Source organism: Oxyura jamaicensis, chromosome 1 (genome assembly GCF_011077185.1).
Source record: "Oxyura jamaicensis isolate SHBP4307 breed ruddy duck chromosome 1, BPBGC_Ojam_1.0, whole genome shotgun sequence".
NCBI classification, from domain to species: Eukaryota; Metazoa; Chordata; class Aves; order Anseriformes; family Anatidae; genus Oxyura; species Oxyura jamaicensis.
Window position 1 is genome coordinate 123,575,348 of NC_048893.1, and position 15,202 is coordinate 123,590,549.

At 40.9% G+C, this 15,202-nt stretch overlaps 1 protein-coding gene across 7 annotated transcripts in view; it reads left to right on the forward strand.

Annotated features, from left to right (window-relative positions):
• SH3KBP1 (SH3 domain containing kinase binding protein 1) overlaps nt 1–15,202 on the forward strand; it is a 222,977-nt gene that overhangs the window by 63,977 nt on the left and 143,798 nt on the right. The window contains exon 1 of one of the 7 annotated variants that reach the window (XM_035321581.1): nt 11,573–11,700. The exons of the other annotated variants lie outside the window; for them this stretch is intronic. The gene's annotated coding sequence lies outside the window, so the exon portion shown is untranslated. Of the gene's footprint in view, nt 1–11,572; nt 11,701–15,202 lie in introns of those variants that run through there. 7 annotated transcript variants of the gene reach the window in all.

Consider the following 15,202-nt stretch of genomic DNA (forward strand, 5'->3'; position numbering starts at 1 on the left):
AGACGTGAAAAGTGACCAGCAGCAAAACGTAGGATCAGCCAACTCTCTATAAAGGAGTGAAGGCTGAAGTACTGCCATAGCTGTGTATGAACTTCATCTCATTAATGTGTACTGGCTACAACAGTTTAACATTAATGGGTACTGGCTACAATAGTCTAGTTTTCATTGATAGCAGGTGTACACAAGCTACTGTCCCTAAGAATCTACTGAATACTGCCTGCCTTTCACTTCTGTGTGTTTACCACCACGTACAGTTTAGTGGATGTCACCTTTGCATCCGAGCACTTGGATGTTGTAAATACAGTGCAGACACATCCAGAGTCTTCTGTGTAGCCTGTCCGTGTCCCCAGCTCTGTGCGGGGCTTCCTCTCAGCTGCAGACCCTCATACGTGATGGTTGGTCACTGCTTGCCTGCTCTGCATTCATGCTCTCTGGTAGAATATCCTCAACAGGGATGTTCTGGGCTTCTTCACAATCTTATGTTGGGATTAAAAGGGGTCACTTCTGCTTTCATGCGTTTCAGTATTGCGTAACGTATTCATACATGTTTCATTTTCTGATCTCTGTCTCTCTGTACCACAACTCCCATCAGTTCTGGAAGTGTCCATCACAGGACTTGTCTGGAGTGGTTAAGGGCCTTTCAGAAGCAGTCTGTGTTAGCTGGTTTGAGATTACAAGCATACTGCTAATAAAGCAGAGCACACTTTTTTTTTTTTTTTTTTTTACTTCCTTCCTTTCATCTTTTTATTTCTTTACCTTTATCCTGCTGATGTTTTTTTTCAGGGCCCTCTTCAACTAATGAGATACTTTGCTCTTTAGTTTCTTATATAAAAGCAATTGCAATCATACAACTCAAAGTTATGAGTGATGTACTTCATATGAATTGTAATTTGAAGTGGCCACTAAAGCATGTGTATCATAAGTATTTCTCCTTCCTGCATTATCACCTTTGATACCCATTTTGAATTTTAGTTCTGGTCAACTTGGTTATTTTTTTTTCTAATTAGACAAGTTTTTAATAGACCATCAAAATTGAGTTGAGTTGAGTTGAGTATGTTTCAAATGCTTGGATGTTCATTAAATTTTAATACAGCATAGGGAGGGTATTTATATACAAATACGTAATATGTGCCAGTTACCTCCAGATACTGCTGGCAAAGGGGAGAAGTGACGGAGTTGGTTTCATGTGATGTAATTGCTACATCATTAAGAGCCAGGGATTCTGTATTTTCATTAGTCTACTTGGTGCAGTTGGGTGATTTTTTTGCTATTTCTTGTCAATAGCCAGACACTTCTTCCTCATAAATTATTGCTCAACATGACTAGGTTCTTTCCTAGGTTGTTTCCTCACTTAAAATGCTTAAAAAATTTACTGCATTTTTTACTGCATTACAGGGCCTGCTGAAATCAGTAGGACTAAGTAGGCTCAACTTCTCTTCTGAACTGTAGTAAACATTTAAAGATGGGCACCCGATGAAACCAAATAAAAAAAAAAAAAAAGGAATTTCTGCTCTGAAACATGAAGTTAATATTGTAAAGAAACAAAACAAACAAACAAAAACCAGACAGCTGAACTTGAAGCTGTTTGCAATGAAGGAGTTTAAATCCAAGTACATATGGGATATCCTTTATTTTCTAGAGGCTGTCAAAGTAGATGGAGTCCCATGTGTTCTGCCTTTCAATAAGAGCTACAGTTTGGGGATAAGATTGCTAGAGAATCCTCTTGTGGATTGCCTAGCAGAAAACTGCTCAGCTTTGCCTGAAAATTCTTTGTCACAAATGGAAGGACACTCTTCTGCTAAATGAGTTTCCTTCCTATTTTTTCAAGAGATGTTTGGTTTTGTATTTATTATTCAATACTTTTTCTGAAGGCTTAATTTTCTCTGGTTTGTGCTTTCCATACACAAACATTTATCTTTTACAGCAGGAAACTACTTTCAACATAGGTTGCTGTAGGGGAATAAAAGCTAAGTCATGCCTCATCATTTTTCCTGTTTTGAGAGTCTTACAAGTTGATATTTAGCAGAATTTCAATTCTGCATATATGTAATTGAGTACATAGCAGTTTTGTGGTTCAGGTTACCCTAAAGTCTTTACTTGAAATGTAAGTGAACCCTCTTTAGCGCTCAGTGTTTTCCCTCAGCCTTACAGCACTCGCAGACCAGGAGTGTATCAGCTCTTGTACAATGAAATCTTTTTTTTTTTTTTTTTATCAGTAAGTCGGTCAGCAAAAAGCACATTTAAAAATGAGTATCTCCACTTTTCTCTCCTGATTTTTTGTTTAAAAGTAAAGAAGAAAATTTATGTGTGAAGTTCATACATGAAAAAGTACTTAAAGCCAATGTCCATATCAGGTGGTGGTTGCTGAAATCTTCACGTTTCTGCTTGCTGATTTGGTCTGTGCCTTGTTCGGCTGTGCTCAGCTAGGTGAGCACATTGAGAAGCATCATTTCTAGGCAAACCTTATTGAAAGATTGCTATTACGTTTGGCCAAGCTGCACTGTTTCTTCAGCCTAGAGGACTTCCATGCAGCTGCAGTCTGCTTGCTGTCTTTAACTCTCATCTTCACGCTTTCCTTTCAGCAGAACTACATAGTTAGTACTTTTCTTTCACCTGTCTTATTTGTAGAGATAGAGTTTTAAGAGCAGTGAGCCTCATGCTGGCATCACGTGTCACGTTGCAAAGCACTGTAAAGTGGCTGTTACTGCTTGGAAGGAGTCTTATCTGAACAAAGATCATACTTCCTCATGTTTCTTGTCTGTAAACAGGAATCCTGCTGCGTGTGCTAGGCAGATACACATCAGTTTTTCTCATGTGGACTTGACCATTATATGTTCTCTACTTTTCTTTTTTTTTTTTGTCTTTTTTTTTTTTTTTTTTAATTACAAGCTGCTGAGTTTGTGTGGCTCTGGTACCCATGACAATTTGTTAAAGTTTCCTGCTGGCTGAATAAACATAGGTTGAGAAACTGCAAAGGTAAGTTTCAGTACGGTGCCTTACTTCAAAGGTAACATTGGAATCTTGTTTGCAAACATTGAGTAATTAAGGGATCGTGTAATATGAAGTGAGGATCATGATCACCAGGTCTTCTCCTCCCATATGAGATTCTAGGCTGCAGTTCCCCTACAAGTATTTGTATATCAAATGGCATATCAAACTTTTTTTCAGGCAGTTCTAGCATTGACCACACCTTTCCTAGTCTTGAGCAACGCTCTTTGCTGTTCTGGATCAGTGTTGAGCATGGTTATTTCTACTGTTTGCATTCTTTTATACTTCTTTTCTCTTGCCTAAGACCAAAATGTAGAAGGTTGTTCTGCTTGAATGGATTGACCCAACCATGTCCTTTTGCATGCTTGTTCCTTTTTCACAGCTGCAAAAGACCACAGAATGTGCAGAGGCCCTAGAGGGTCTACCATGAATAGCTTCGTCTGGAGACCTCAAATCTACTAAGAGATAGCAGTCTGAAGTATGGAGGACTTGACAGCCACTGTGTTTTTCCACAACAGCCAGGAAACTTTTGAGACCTAATGTTTAAGATTTGGGTCAGTTTTCTCAGCTCTGTGAATAGGATCGTTTACTAAATACTGAGTCCTCAAGGTTAAGTCTACCACCTCTAAAGAGAAGCACGTGACCTACTTCTTGTAGAGGGATTTCTTTGGTTCTGAGATATCTTTTAATGGGGATAATGAAAAATTTTACTCTTCTCAGTTTATCATTATTATTTTTTAAAAGAACAGACCTCTGCAGTCTTTGCAGTAAATTCCTGCATACCAGACATACTGGAAAGAGAAGAGCCACTGGAGATCTGCAACATGCTGGAACCCAGAAGGCTGTACTAGACAAAAAGGAATTCACAAGATGTATGGCCCCATTCCAAACCCGCATGAATTAACCTGTACCTGCTGTAATGTTTGCAGGAAGCAAGGCCAGATTAAGAAGGAAAATAATTAAATAACAACTTTGGCATGACAGCTACAAGGGTGGTAAGATTTGAGGAACGTGGCTGTCAGAAGTGCTGAGGAACTGCCTTGGCCCTCAATTCCCTCTTGAAATTGTTGGTGCTTAGCACTTGGAAAAACTGGAACCATAATACATTTTCTTGTGAAGCTCTGGCAGGTGTATGCCAGCAATATTTATGAAGAGACCTCTAGCCCTAAGCTGTCAGACTGCAGAAAGAAGAGTGTTAAATTCTAATCTCTGATTTACAAGTCTGGCAGCGCCTACTACTCACATGGTATGTGATTTGAATAATGATGTGTCTACTCCTGATCTCATTAACCCTGATTTAATCCAGGATCTTATTTCATTAATGCTTGCTAGCTTTCATACAACTGGTTACGCAAACAAACAAAACCCTAAAAATCCTGTAGCGCTGTAACTATCTTTTCAGCTAAATATTACCGCGAGCCCCTTGTTTTTCCCTTGAAAAAAGTTTCAACTTGTCTGAGGAGACTCTTTTAAAATACTGATGCCTCTTCAGGAATCTAAATTTTATTTTTTTATGTAGTGGAATTATACGATGCTTGCCCTGGCTGTGTGGGTTCAGTGGACTTCTCTGCAGAGCCTTTATAACTGTGCTGTAGAGGGCTGAGGAATCGTGTTGACCAAACAGAATAGACTGTATTTGAAGACAGGGCTGTCAAAGAACAATAGCAATCAGTGGGATTTGCCCAAACTGTTTTATGGCACAGTTCTTTAGTCTGTGGCATAGAATTGTGTGATTAGAGACTGCTGTAGGAATTTGTGATTTGTCCTGGCTTGTTAGTTGGAGAGAAAAATGCCTATTTGGACCATCACCAGGCTTTTTTTTTTTTTTTTTTTTTTTTTTTTTTTTTTTTTTTTTTTTTTTCCGAAATGAAAAATTTGAAATTTTGTGCAGCTGTATTCTGGTTTTGTGTAGCACAATGACTCTTGTTCATTTTTTTTTTTCCTCAGAAACATATCATTTAGAGAAGATAAATTATTTTATATTCAAAAAAATAATCTTCCACATGGTTTTAAACAGAGAATGCAAGGCACTGAATGAGTCAGTTAATGTTCTCATTAGAAAATCCTGCTGTTAAGGATCATCTGGTGTGTGATAGGGTTCTGCACAGAGGATTTGTGCTACTTTGTCTCTCCCTCTGAATCTGTCTGTGTCACAGAGATAGTTTATCTGGTTATCACATTACACGTTACAGTTCGTGATAATGTCTACTATTGTGTGTTTCTAAGCATGTGTGTTGTCTCTTTTTCTGCATTGGTTTATCTACTTCAGATTGTATGGTTGTGAGAAGGGGGAGAAGGAACAGAGATACAACCCTGGAAATTCATGGATTTGAGTAGTTTCTTGTATATCTTTATCAGCTCTGCTTTACAAGGTGGTACGCACAGGGCTTTTTATGCTAGCAGCAGAAACATTTATATTACAAGAAATATCCATTTGCTGCCCTTTGCACTGTAGTCTCTTACAACAGACCTTTTGGATATGACCAGGTGTCTATGGGGGAAACTATTAATGAGCTGATTTCTGGCCTACCCTACGCTTTGAGGAAATGAGGAACAACGTTGCTCTTTCTAGCAAAGTAATAATACTTCTAATATTTGGATGAAAGTGGAGTCCTTGAGAGAAGAAACTTAAAGCTATGAGGAGGTGAAATTACTTGAATAATTTCTGTCTGCTGGAGACGCGCTGAGGGGAAACTGGCAGGGAAGCACCTATCGTGCCTCCGCGGAGCGCTCAGAGCATGCGTGTGCTTCCAAGCATGTGTACGGATTTGTTTGTGTTGCGGCCACTGGGCAGCTGAAACACATGCAGAATGGGCTATGTTATTGCCAAACACAGCTGAAAGGCAGAAGATCCAAGCTGATGAAGGTCTGGCAGGCCTTCCACTGCCGTGAAGGTTATGGAAGCGAGAGAGGAAGAGGAGGCTGCCAGTTGGAGAGGCTGGTTGCCAAGCATCTTCCCCGTGGCAATTACTGATGCGGCAGTGCTTTGTGCTCTGAACCCCACTGCTCTCAGTGATTGCTAAATATGTAAAGCAGAACAAATTCTCTGCTCTGGATTAAAAGCTGGGGAGGAGCGTGTGCTGCAGAGTTCACTGGTAGGTGCTAGCAGACAGCTTAATGGCTGTACAGAACAAGGAGGACACTTCCAGTTCACCTGCAGCTTACAAAACCTGCTGCAGCCATACAATTTCTTCTGTGTCTAGTGATTCTCTGCAAGGTTTCAGAAATGCAAACCCCATATAAGCTCTGCAACTTGTCTACTTTAACTTTTAGAGCCTTTTGGTCACCATCTCCCCAGTGCCTCACACATGCGTGGCTGGATTCGGTGCCCCTTGTGTGGTGGCAGTTTCTGTTTTCCTCACCTCATTAATAAATTTACAACAACCTTCTGCTTTTGTACTTCCCACCTGCCTGGGGAACCTGCACATAAAGAACCACAAACTTACTTGCTCTCTTTCAAAGTCTTCATTAAGGGTATCTTTTCACAGTGCTTACAAAAGGCTGCTAAGTGTTTATGCACCTGGCCTGTGCAGATCAGTTCTGCTTCTCTACCCTTCCTGCCATCTGCTGATGCTGTTAACCAGCTCTACTTTTTCTTTCACCTGGATTGTAGCATCTCAGAGATGGGCACTGGTGTTTTTTCTGCCACCATGGTGTGGGATCCATAGGTACCATTAGAGCGTGTGATAGAGAGAGTGGCTTGGAGTGGCATCCAACACCCAGCATAGCATCCTTTTCTTATTTACCGTTTTTTATTGTTCTAATTACCATTTTCAGCCTTGGTCTGTTAAGTGCATTAAGATGTAATGAATTGCTTGTCCTGGTGGTAGTGCAGCTAATTACTGCCGGAGCCAGGTACTTCTACGCAATGCAAACAGCAGTGAGCAGTGTGGATTCTTTTTTACTTCTGACTCTCTGTGAGACAATTGGTGTTGTGTGTTTGGTACACATTTTTTTTTAAAACGTGCATTCCCACTTTATTCCTTGCTGTTTTTCATCATATTTTTTTCCTTTTATTTATTTATTTATTTTGGTAACTTCTGGAAAAAAGTGGTATATGAGCATATGAGCTGTCTCCTTTTGAAATGAAGAATGAAGACTGAGGCTAATAGCAAGGAACAAGGAGATTTTCTTGACATGAGTGAACACAGGAAAAGACCTTGTGTTCATACAAAAACAAGCCAAAGGATTGCATAAGGCTTAACAAGTCTGAGAGTGTTGTTTATTTTATTATAAAATAATAAAACTCAGCTTTCTAAAGCACATGGCTTCCTGCGTATGTAAGAGAGCATATCCTATCCAGAAGACCTTTTGTTATCAGAAGGATATACAGAAGATGTAAGAAAGCTGTTTCGGAAAAGGAGGAATATGGGGATTCTTTAAGAGAGGGCCTTCAGCGTGCTGCAGCCTGCTGCATGGTGCTGCGTGCTTGCGTGTAGGGAAGCAACAGAGGAGTTGGAGTGTGGCGGAGCGTGGCCTTCTGAGCCCCGAGGCACGGAGGGCATCTCGAGCTGGGGATTAAACAGTGATATTGTGTGCTGGTGTCTATCACAGAGAAGTCCCCAGCAGCTGAAGCTGGTCGTACTGTGCTTTCTGTGGTGCAGTAGGCTTGCAGTTGGTGCAGGGTGCACTGGGTATAAGGGTTAAATATTTTCTTTCATAGCAGCTGTTGTGTTTATGTTCCATAGTTGATTTGTTTGCACTAACTCCAAATGACTAATTTTTTATGCGGATGTCTTTTTATAACCCAAAATAGTGTCCCAAATGTTTGAGGTACTGCCTCTATATTGTTGATAAATAAAGTTAGTATTAAAAGTAATAATTTATTGCTGCAAAGACAATGCATGTGACGGACTGTTGAAGCCTTTGCTTATGGCTCTGTAATGAATCACAATGAATTTATGATTACGCAGACTAGATTTGAGATGTGTATGATAAATAATTGAGCAGCGTAGCAGTGGGAAGCTTTGCAGTGCCAACAGGGCCATCCCTCCAGCTGAGAAACCCAGCCGGCACTGTGGGCCCACCTGAGCCGCCAGGCAAGCAGCTCGGTGGATTGTCTTCAGGAGTTTGTTTGCACCAGGAGGGAGCAACACAAAAGACTGCATATTTTTGCTGTCACACAACAAGATAAAACGGAGGGTAAGGCACATCAGGGCCTTCATCCTTCACGTGCTTCGTTCTACATACTGCTACTGCTGGAGTAGAGAGGCCGCTCGGCATGTAAAACTCAGCGAACAAATACCACTTTTCTCTGTCAAGCCTTAAATCAGATAGAAGTCATGTGAGTCTCAGAAATAGAGTTGATTTTGAAGGCTAGATACAGAAACCAAAGAACTCATTGAGAGAGGCTTAAGAGGCTGTGGTTTAGAAATAACCCCAGAACTAGGCGGTACTAGCGCAAACCGGGAGGCTCAAGAACTGTAACTCTATTTTTTTCAAAGGTTGTCACATGCCTGGCAGGCAGTTGGGAAAGTGTTTCCTATAAACTTGGGAAAAGCTGACAGCGAAAGAGGAGAGAGGATGTGGAATCCTGCTGTAGTAAAAAGTTGTTTATTATACAAGAGCATCGCTTTGGTCATGAGCTCAGACGATATGTGCAATAGCAATGCCACATCTGTGCAGCTATTAGAAGCTCGGGGCCACTGCTGAGGAAGCGTGCTCTCCAGGCTGTCTTTTCCTCTTTGCTTGCTGACATAGCTGGTGATTAGTGTCTCCTATCATGGGCAGCTGATGGAGGTATCCCAGTCTGGATCTGGGTGTTTCATGGTCCCATGCTCTGTCTGGATGTCTTGGAGCTGATAATTGCCCTAGAAAGGAGAAGGAAGGACCAGTGAATCTCAAGTGATACAGAAGGCAGGAAAATTAAAGCTATTGTCTCTAACAATAAAGAAATTGACTTTTTCATTTTTCTATATGAAATATATATGAGAGAGTTTAAGGCTAGTGCTATAAAGGCATACTGGATTTTGGTGCTGCCACCATGTTTCCGATTGAAAATAATTTTCACACTGATGTTAGTTCAGTTGCTGAGAAGGTTCGTACCAGCTACACTGCTTATTTCATTGTAGAACTACTGGAGTCTTGTACAATGACGGAGTTGCATTTATATCTAGGCACATTCATAATTATTCAGTACCTTTTAACTAGTTTTAGTGAAAATATTAAAGGAAATGACTCAGGAGGACTGAACATTGCAACAGAATTATGTTCTGAGGTTCCAGTATAAATGGGTAATTGAATTCATACACTGTTTGAAGCTGCAGACATTGTTTGCAGGAAATCACGGTGGCAGTTGTCTCTTGAAGTGTAAAGTATGGTTTCTGAGAGAAGAGATTAAAGGAAAAGCATTCTAAAAATCTGGCTCTGCACACTGTATCTCCGAGGGGTCAAAGCGCTCCTGACATTTCCATTGTCATCTTTTGATAATTTGAATGTGTTGCGTGGTTTTCCCCTGGGCTGCACATGATTCTGGGTTCTTAATCCTGCTCCCATATTTGGCTTCAAGCAATGTACGGGCTGTAAATTTTTGAATTGTGAAAGCCTCATTATTTCTCAGCTTTTAACTCTTTCAGTGTGAGTGTGTTTTGTTTTCAACAAATTTTGAGTGATTTTGATTAAACCTTTCGCTGCTAGGATGCAAGAACTTTTTCATTTTTTCTCCTTTGCACATGGAATCCATAGGTAAATCACCTTGTATTCTCGTGGTGATTTTCCCATAATTTTTCACGGCTCCCAAAAGCTATGAGGAATGAATGGTCGGATGAAACAGTTCATATCAGCTTCAGCACAGAACAGCATTTTTCTTCACTTGTAGTCATGGAACTGGCTGCAGTAATTTCCTCAAATGTTTTCAGTTGAGTTTCCTGTAAAGGTCACAAGTGTTAGAGTAAAAAAATCTTGAAACTTTCATGTAGTGAAAATGGCAGAAGTACTTGGTAACAAATATTAACTGTATCTTTTGTGGCTGACCCAATTCAAGCATTTTCTATAAATTAGGGGAAGCTTTTTGATAGATGAGCAGGAACGTCACCATGCAGGCACAACGATAAATTAGCCTTTTTCCTTGAGAGGTAACGAACGATGAAATCCTGAAACCAAAGCTAAATCTTACAAGTCTAAAAATGGCAGACGGGTCAAGGACTTTTCTCTTTGTAAATCCTTAGCCCTTTTTTTTTTTTTTTTTTTTTTTTTCCTAGCTTGACAAGGCATGAAGACTGTAATGTCAATGAATAACTGTTTTTGAAAAGACTTAGAAAAACCTGAAAGTTCTTAATGACTGGCTTTTCTAGGTTGATATAGCCATTAAACAGAATGCAGCTACATTTCACTATGTTGTAATTTGCTATATGGTGGAGTTCTATCACACTGTTTAATTTGTTGTTTAATAGTTAATGTTACGTAGCATTCTAAAGCTCACAAGCTTACTGAGAAAAAAAATTCTTAAAGAATTTCCATGCCTTACAATGGTGTGGGATAGGACTAAGGAAGATCCAACAGCAGTTTGCTTAAAAAAAAATGTTTGCATCTTTTCATTTTTTGGCATTGGCATCTATGCAGTATGGTTGAAGCCTAGTTAAACAAAATAAAAATGAAAATTTCTAGATATTAAAAGGGTGTACAAAGTGTGAGGACCTTCAGAGTGCTCTAGAATATGTTTCTATTCTTAGAATATCTTTGAAATTTCATCAATGAACTATCAAAGAATCAGCTGTCATCAATGAATATCCTTCAAATTTCACCAATGAACTTTGAAAGTTCATCAAGTCAGGTTTAACGTTTATTTTTGAAGTTCACAGTGGCTTTCTTTTCAGAACTTCTCAGGTCAAGGATGCTCTCCTCCCCAAAAGAACTGCTTATCATGTTGGAATCATTCTGAAACCCACATACACAGGAGGAGGAGACTGAGTTAAAGTTTGTGGCATCAGAGGACCTGGTTTAGATTTAGTGGTTGAAATGTGAGGTCACTTCAGGGGTTCCCAAGGCAGAGTCCCTTGAAAACGATCTGCTAATAACCTACAATTATCGTTGCATGGGCTAGGGAAAACATAGCATTTTGTCCTATGAAGGTTATACCAGGCACTGCCCCAAAATCAAGCATAAAAAGGTACCAGACATAGGTTTAGGGATACTTTTGAAGCAGTTAGCCCTGTGAGAGCGTACCTGTTTAGAGGCAGGCTGTGTGAGACTACTGCTCACTTTGCAGAAACATCTCAGTAGCTGAGAAGTGGGTGAGATGTTTGCGGTGGGGTGAAGAGCACTCAGGATCCCTCTGAGTCCCCTCCTTCTGAGGCTCTGTCCTCTGTGTGCGGCTCTCTGTGGACATTTGCCTTGTGAACTTAGTTCTGGAGAGGGCTGTCTAGGCCTCTGAGTCTGGTCCGACTGGTGTCACCACAGGGATTCCTAGCGAGGTGCTCATGCTCTGTGGCTTGGAGGAGATGCAGTGGATGCCTTGCAAGGTCTGTCCAGTCTCCCTTGCCCTACTCAAGAACAGATTGGCCCATAGTGAGTGGCGTTTGTAGCTAATCAGGGTGTGACTGTATTTGCTGTAGTCAAAACACCACCAGAAACCAGCACAAGAATCCTAGTCAGAACAGAATAGAACAGAACTAGGACTAGAGCTGAGAAGAGGAGAGGAAGAGAAGAGGAAGAGAAGAAAAGGGGAAGAGAAGCTGTTTCCCAGCCACTCAGGTCCCAGTCTGTGCCTGTGAGGCATTGAGGTACACTGAAGTCCTTGTTGGGCAGACAGCTAATTCTAGGTTGATTTTTCCAGTATGTTAGAGAAGTATATAACGTAGTAAAGTTTCTTTCCTATCCTGCTTCTCTCTTTGCATACACAAGCTCCTTCTTCAAGAAACAGCAATCCCTGAACTCAAAACTGGTTTATTAGTTTCTGTACATCTTGTGTTAGCATTGTAAATTTGGCTGTTCATGCACCACCCATGGCAAAGAGGGAGGTTCCTAACTCCCACCTGCCCTAGGTGGAAGATTGGTTTCTACTTCTTCTTGCACATGGGATTTCTTCTTTAAAATAATTAATATGTGCAATCTCTAACGTGAAACCAGAATCAGAAATGTCATACATTGGGGAAAGTTCCTATAAGCCACCTTTGCAACTTGTGTTTTTGGAAGCTCATTGGTCCATGCTTTCCTCCATGGTAGGCTCCTGTTCCATGCATTTTAATCTAGAATGAGTGGGTAATGTAAAGAGATCTCAATAATTATTGCTGATGGAACATCAAGCTTTTAGGGCTTTTATACTTGCATCATTTATCAAATATGCAAAGTAATCATGTTTCTTTTTGCTCCATTTGTCAAGCAGAAATACAGGTTTTGTTAAGACTATAATATTTTAGAGTAACAACCTCATTTTTACAGATTTCTTTACAGCAAGTAAGAGTGGGGATAGGTATCAATGGCTGTGATAACTCTGCTGAATTTAACAGCACTAGGGCCCCTTTCTTTGTCCTGAGGATAAGAGGCGTAGCTCAACTTGTGTGGCAAAATCCTCTGTCCTGCCCTTCCCTGAAGTTTTGCCTCATGCATGGGGCTGCCATATTTGCTTATTTGCAGCTTATTTGCTGTCTTATTTGCTGAGCCGTGCCCAGGCACTGCATGGGAGAGGGCTGAGCGATGTGGACAAGGAAGCACATTAACAATGAAATGGTACGGACCGTCATGGGCAGGTCCAGTGTCCTGGCTCTGTTTGGGCCACAGCTGAAAAAAAAGTCCCAAAATCCTACGTCCTTCAAGGACGAGCAGTGTAGATGAGAAGATAGTGCTGGGGCAAAAAGAACATACCAGAGACAGGGTTAAGGAGAGGATGGTGGTAATTACTGGCAGTAATGTTTGCTGTGGGTTACAGCAATGAGGCTGCTTAAGGTGTGTGGGCTTCATTTGGTTTTGTTTGAGTGTTTTTAGGTCTTGTGCCATAGACTAAACCCAGGAACTAAAAAAGTGGACAAGTGGCTTAAAGCTGGCATAAATTTTCTGTTGTAGCATGTGGGCTGAGCTTCTTTGATAAGGGTTTAGATAAGAGCTTCTTAGATAAAGGCTTCCCGTATTTCTAAATATGAGTATGTTTCTGGTAAGGTTTTAGCTTAGTAAAGCTTCCTTGTTTTTGCTTGATTTCTGTTTCATTATTTAGACAATTTTCCACTTGTCCTTTAAATTCCCTCCTGGATCTGTAATTTCATGCTGCTGGGGTTGATCACGTGTCACATTATCGTGGGCACTAGCTATGAAAAATAAAAACCCTTCTCATGAGCGCCAAAGGAAGCACTGATGAAAGCTAACCTAAAGTAGTACCAGAAAGGCAGAAAAACATGTGATCCTTAGAGGATTTGGGTGGCTGCAAGACTGCAGTATCTTCTCTATGGGTTTTGACTTAGTGTACACTCTGCATCTACATCCATCTTTTTTTCCATGAATACCAGATGAGAAAGGAAGTGTAGGCCTTCCCACCCTTCAACCAAATACCAGTGTTTGGGAGTTGTCTTATTGTATTCCTGTTTATTGTTTTTTTTTCAGGAGCAAAATATTGCTTCCTCAAAATCTGTCAGCAGCAGTGAAGGCACTGGGGTCATTCATCGGCAGATTTCAGCATGCAGCACTGCTGCCTCTTACAGCAGACAGTTTTCTCAGCCACTTTTGAAGTGGCAAATAGGATTTCCAAAATAAAAAAAGATCATACTGTTGTTTCAAAATTTGTGAGTTGAAGTTTTAACATCATACAGACAGAGAATGGAAAATATCACACTGATGACACACAGGAAACAAATTCTGGCAACATGGGGTCTCCTGTAGGCTCTGTGTTTGTGGTCCTGTTCACAAGAAAGAGTCCCTTTTGACTCTCAAATTCTATTTAAACTACAGATTATGTTAATACACTGTGACTTTGTCACCTAGCTGCAAAATAGATTTAAAGCTTCAAAATGGCAAGATTGGGGTGGGCTTACTTATTTTATATTTTAATTTTTAAGGTTGTGGAAAAAAACTCTTGGAATAATGTATGTGTTAGTCTAGACCACTTTTCAGAAAGTGATTTAGTTTTCTACTAAATGCACGTAGAGTTCTTAAGTTACTGTGTGGCTCACTTTTAAACAAGAACTGTGTGCAATGTTTTGTCTTCAAACAACAGCAGGATCTATCTTAGAGGCACATTCACCTGTCACGCACACACATTCCCGTTTGTATTTCAGTTACGGTAGTTGCTGTGATGAGTTGGGTTTTAGATACTGTTCTACCTGTGGGGTGGCACTAGGTGAAATATTCACTGTTAGTTGGGTGGGCAGCAGTTTATAAAATTCTTGTCTCTTCTAATGGAACAGTGATACGTAGTGAATGCTTTGTGCAGATACAGAAAGGTGTTAATGTTGTGCAGATAGTAGAAATACCAATTGTACTGTTGATTTGAAAGGCTAAAAAAAGTTATGAAATTAAGGTTTGGAAGGAGCCCTATAGGTAGTGACTTGGAAGTTCTTGTTTTGCTTGATGCTGTTCTCAAATAACTTCAGGTAGAAATTTGCTTGATAGGGTTTACAGTCGTTGTGGCTCATATGCTGGAAACCTCAATGAGATCTACAGTATTTCCTGTGTATGCTACAGTGCCATGTGCTGGTGCGATGGGAGAGGCTGCTATTGCTGCTGCACTGTGATGTAGAAGAGGGCTGCAAATGTGTGAGAGTTGAGAGAGCTCTCGATGTAGAAGCTTTCTTTTTTGCTAGGGGAAGAGTCTTCCAAAGCCATCACCTGTCCCCAGTGCCCGCTCAGCGTAGAGGATCTCACCAGAATCGCAGGTGACACCACCGGGGGAGGGCCCAGCTGACATGCTCAGAGGCAGGGCTGCTGTTCAGAGGGACCAAGGCAGTAACTTTATGAAACCCAGCAAGGACAAATGCCAGCTCCTGCCCCTGGGAGTAGAGGAATCTCTGACCGAGATACAGTTGGGGGCCTGATGGGTTTGGAAGAAGCTCTGCTGAAAATGGTCTGTGGGTGGTGGGCAGCAAGCAGACACGAGGCAGTCATGTGCCCTGGCATCAAACACATCAAAAACTGTCCTGGGCTGTGTAACAGGCCTGCAGTTTGAGGGAAGTGATAATCCCCCTTTCCTGGGCACTTCTTGGTCTACACCCAGGGTACAGCAGCCACTTTTGAGTCTGTCAGTACGAGAAAGGTATTGACAAACTGGAGCAAGTTCTGTGGCTGTGGGAGC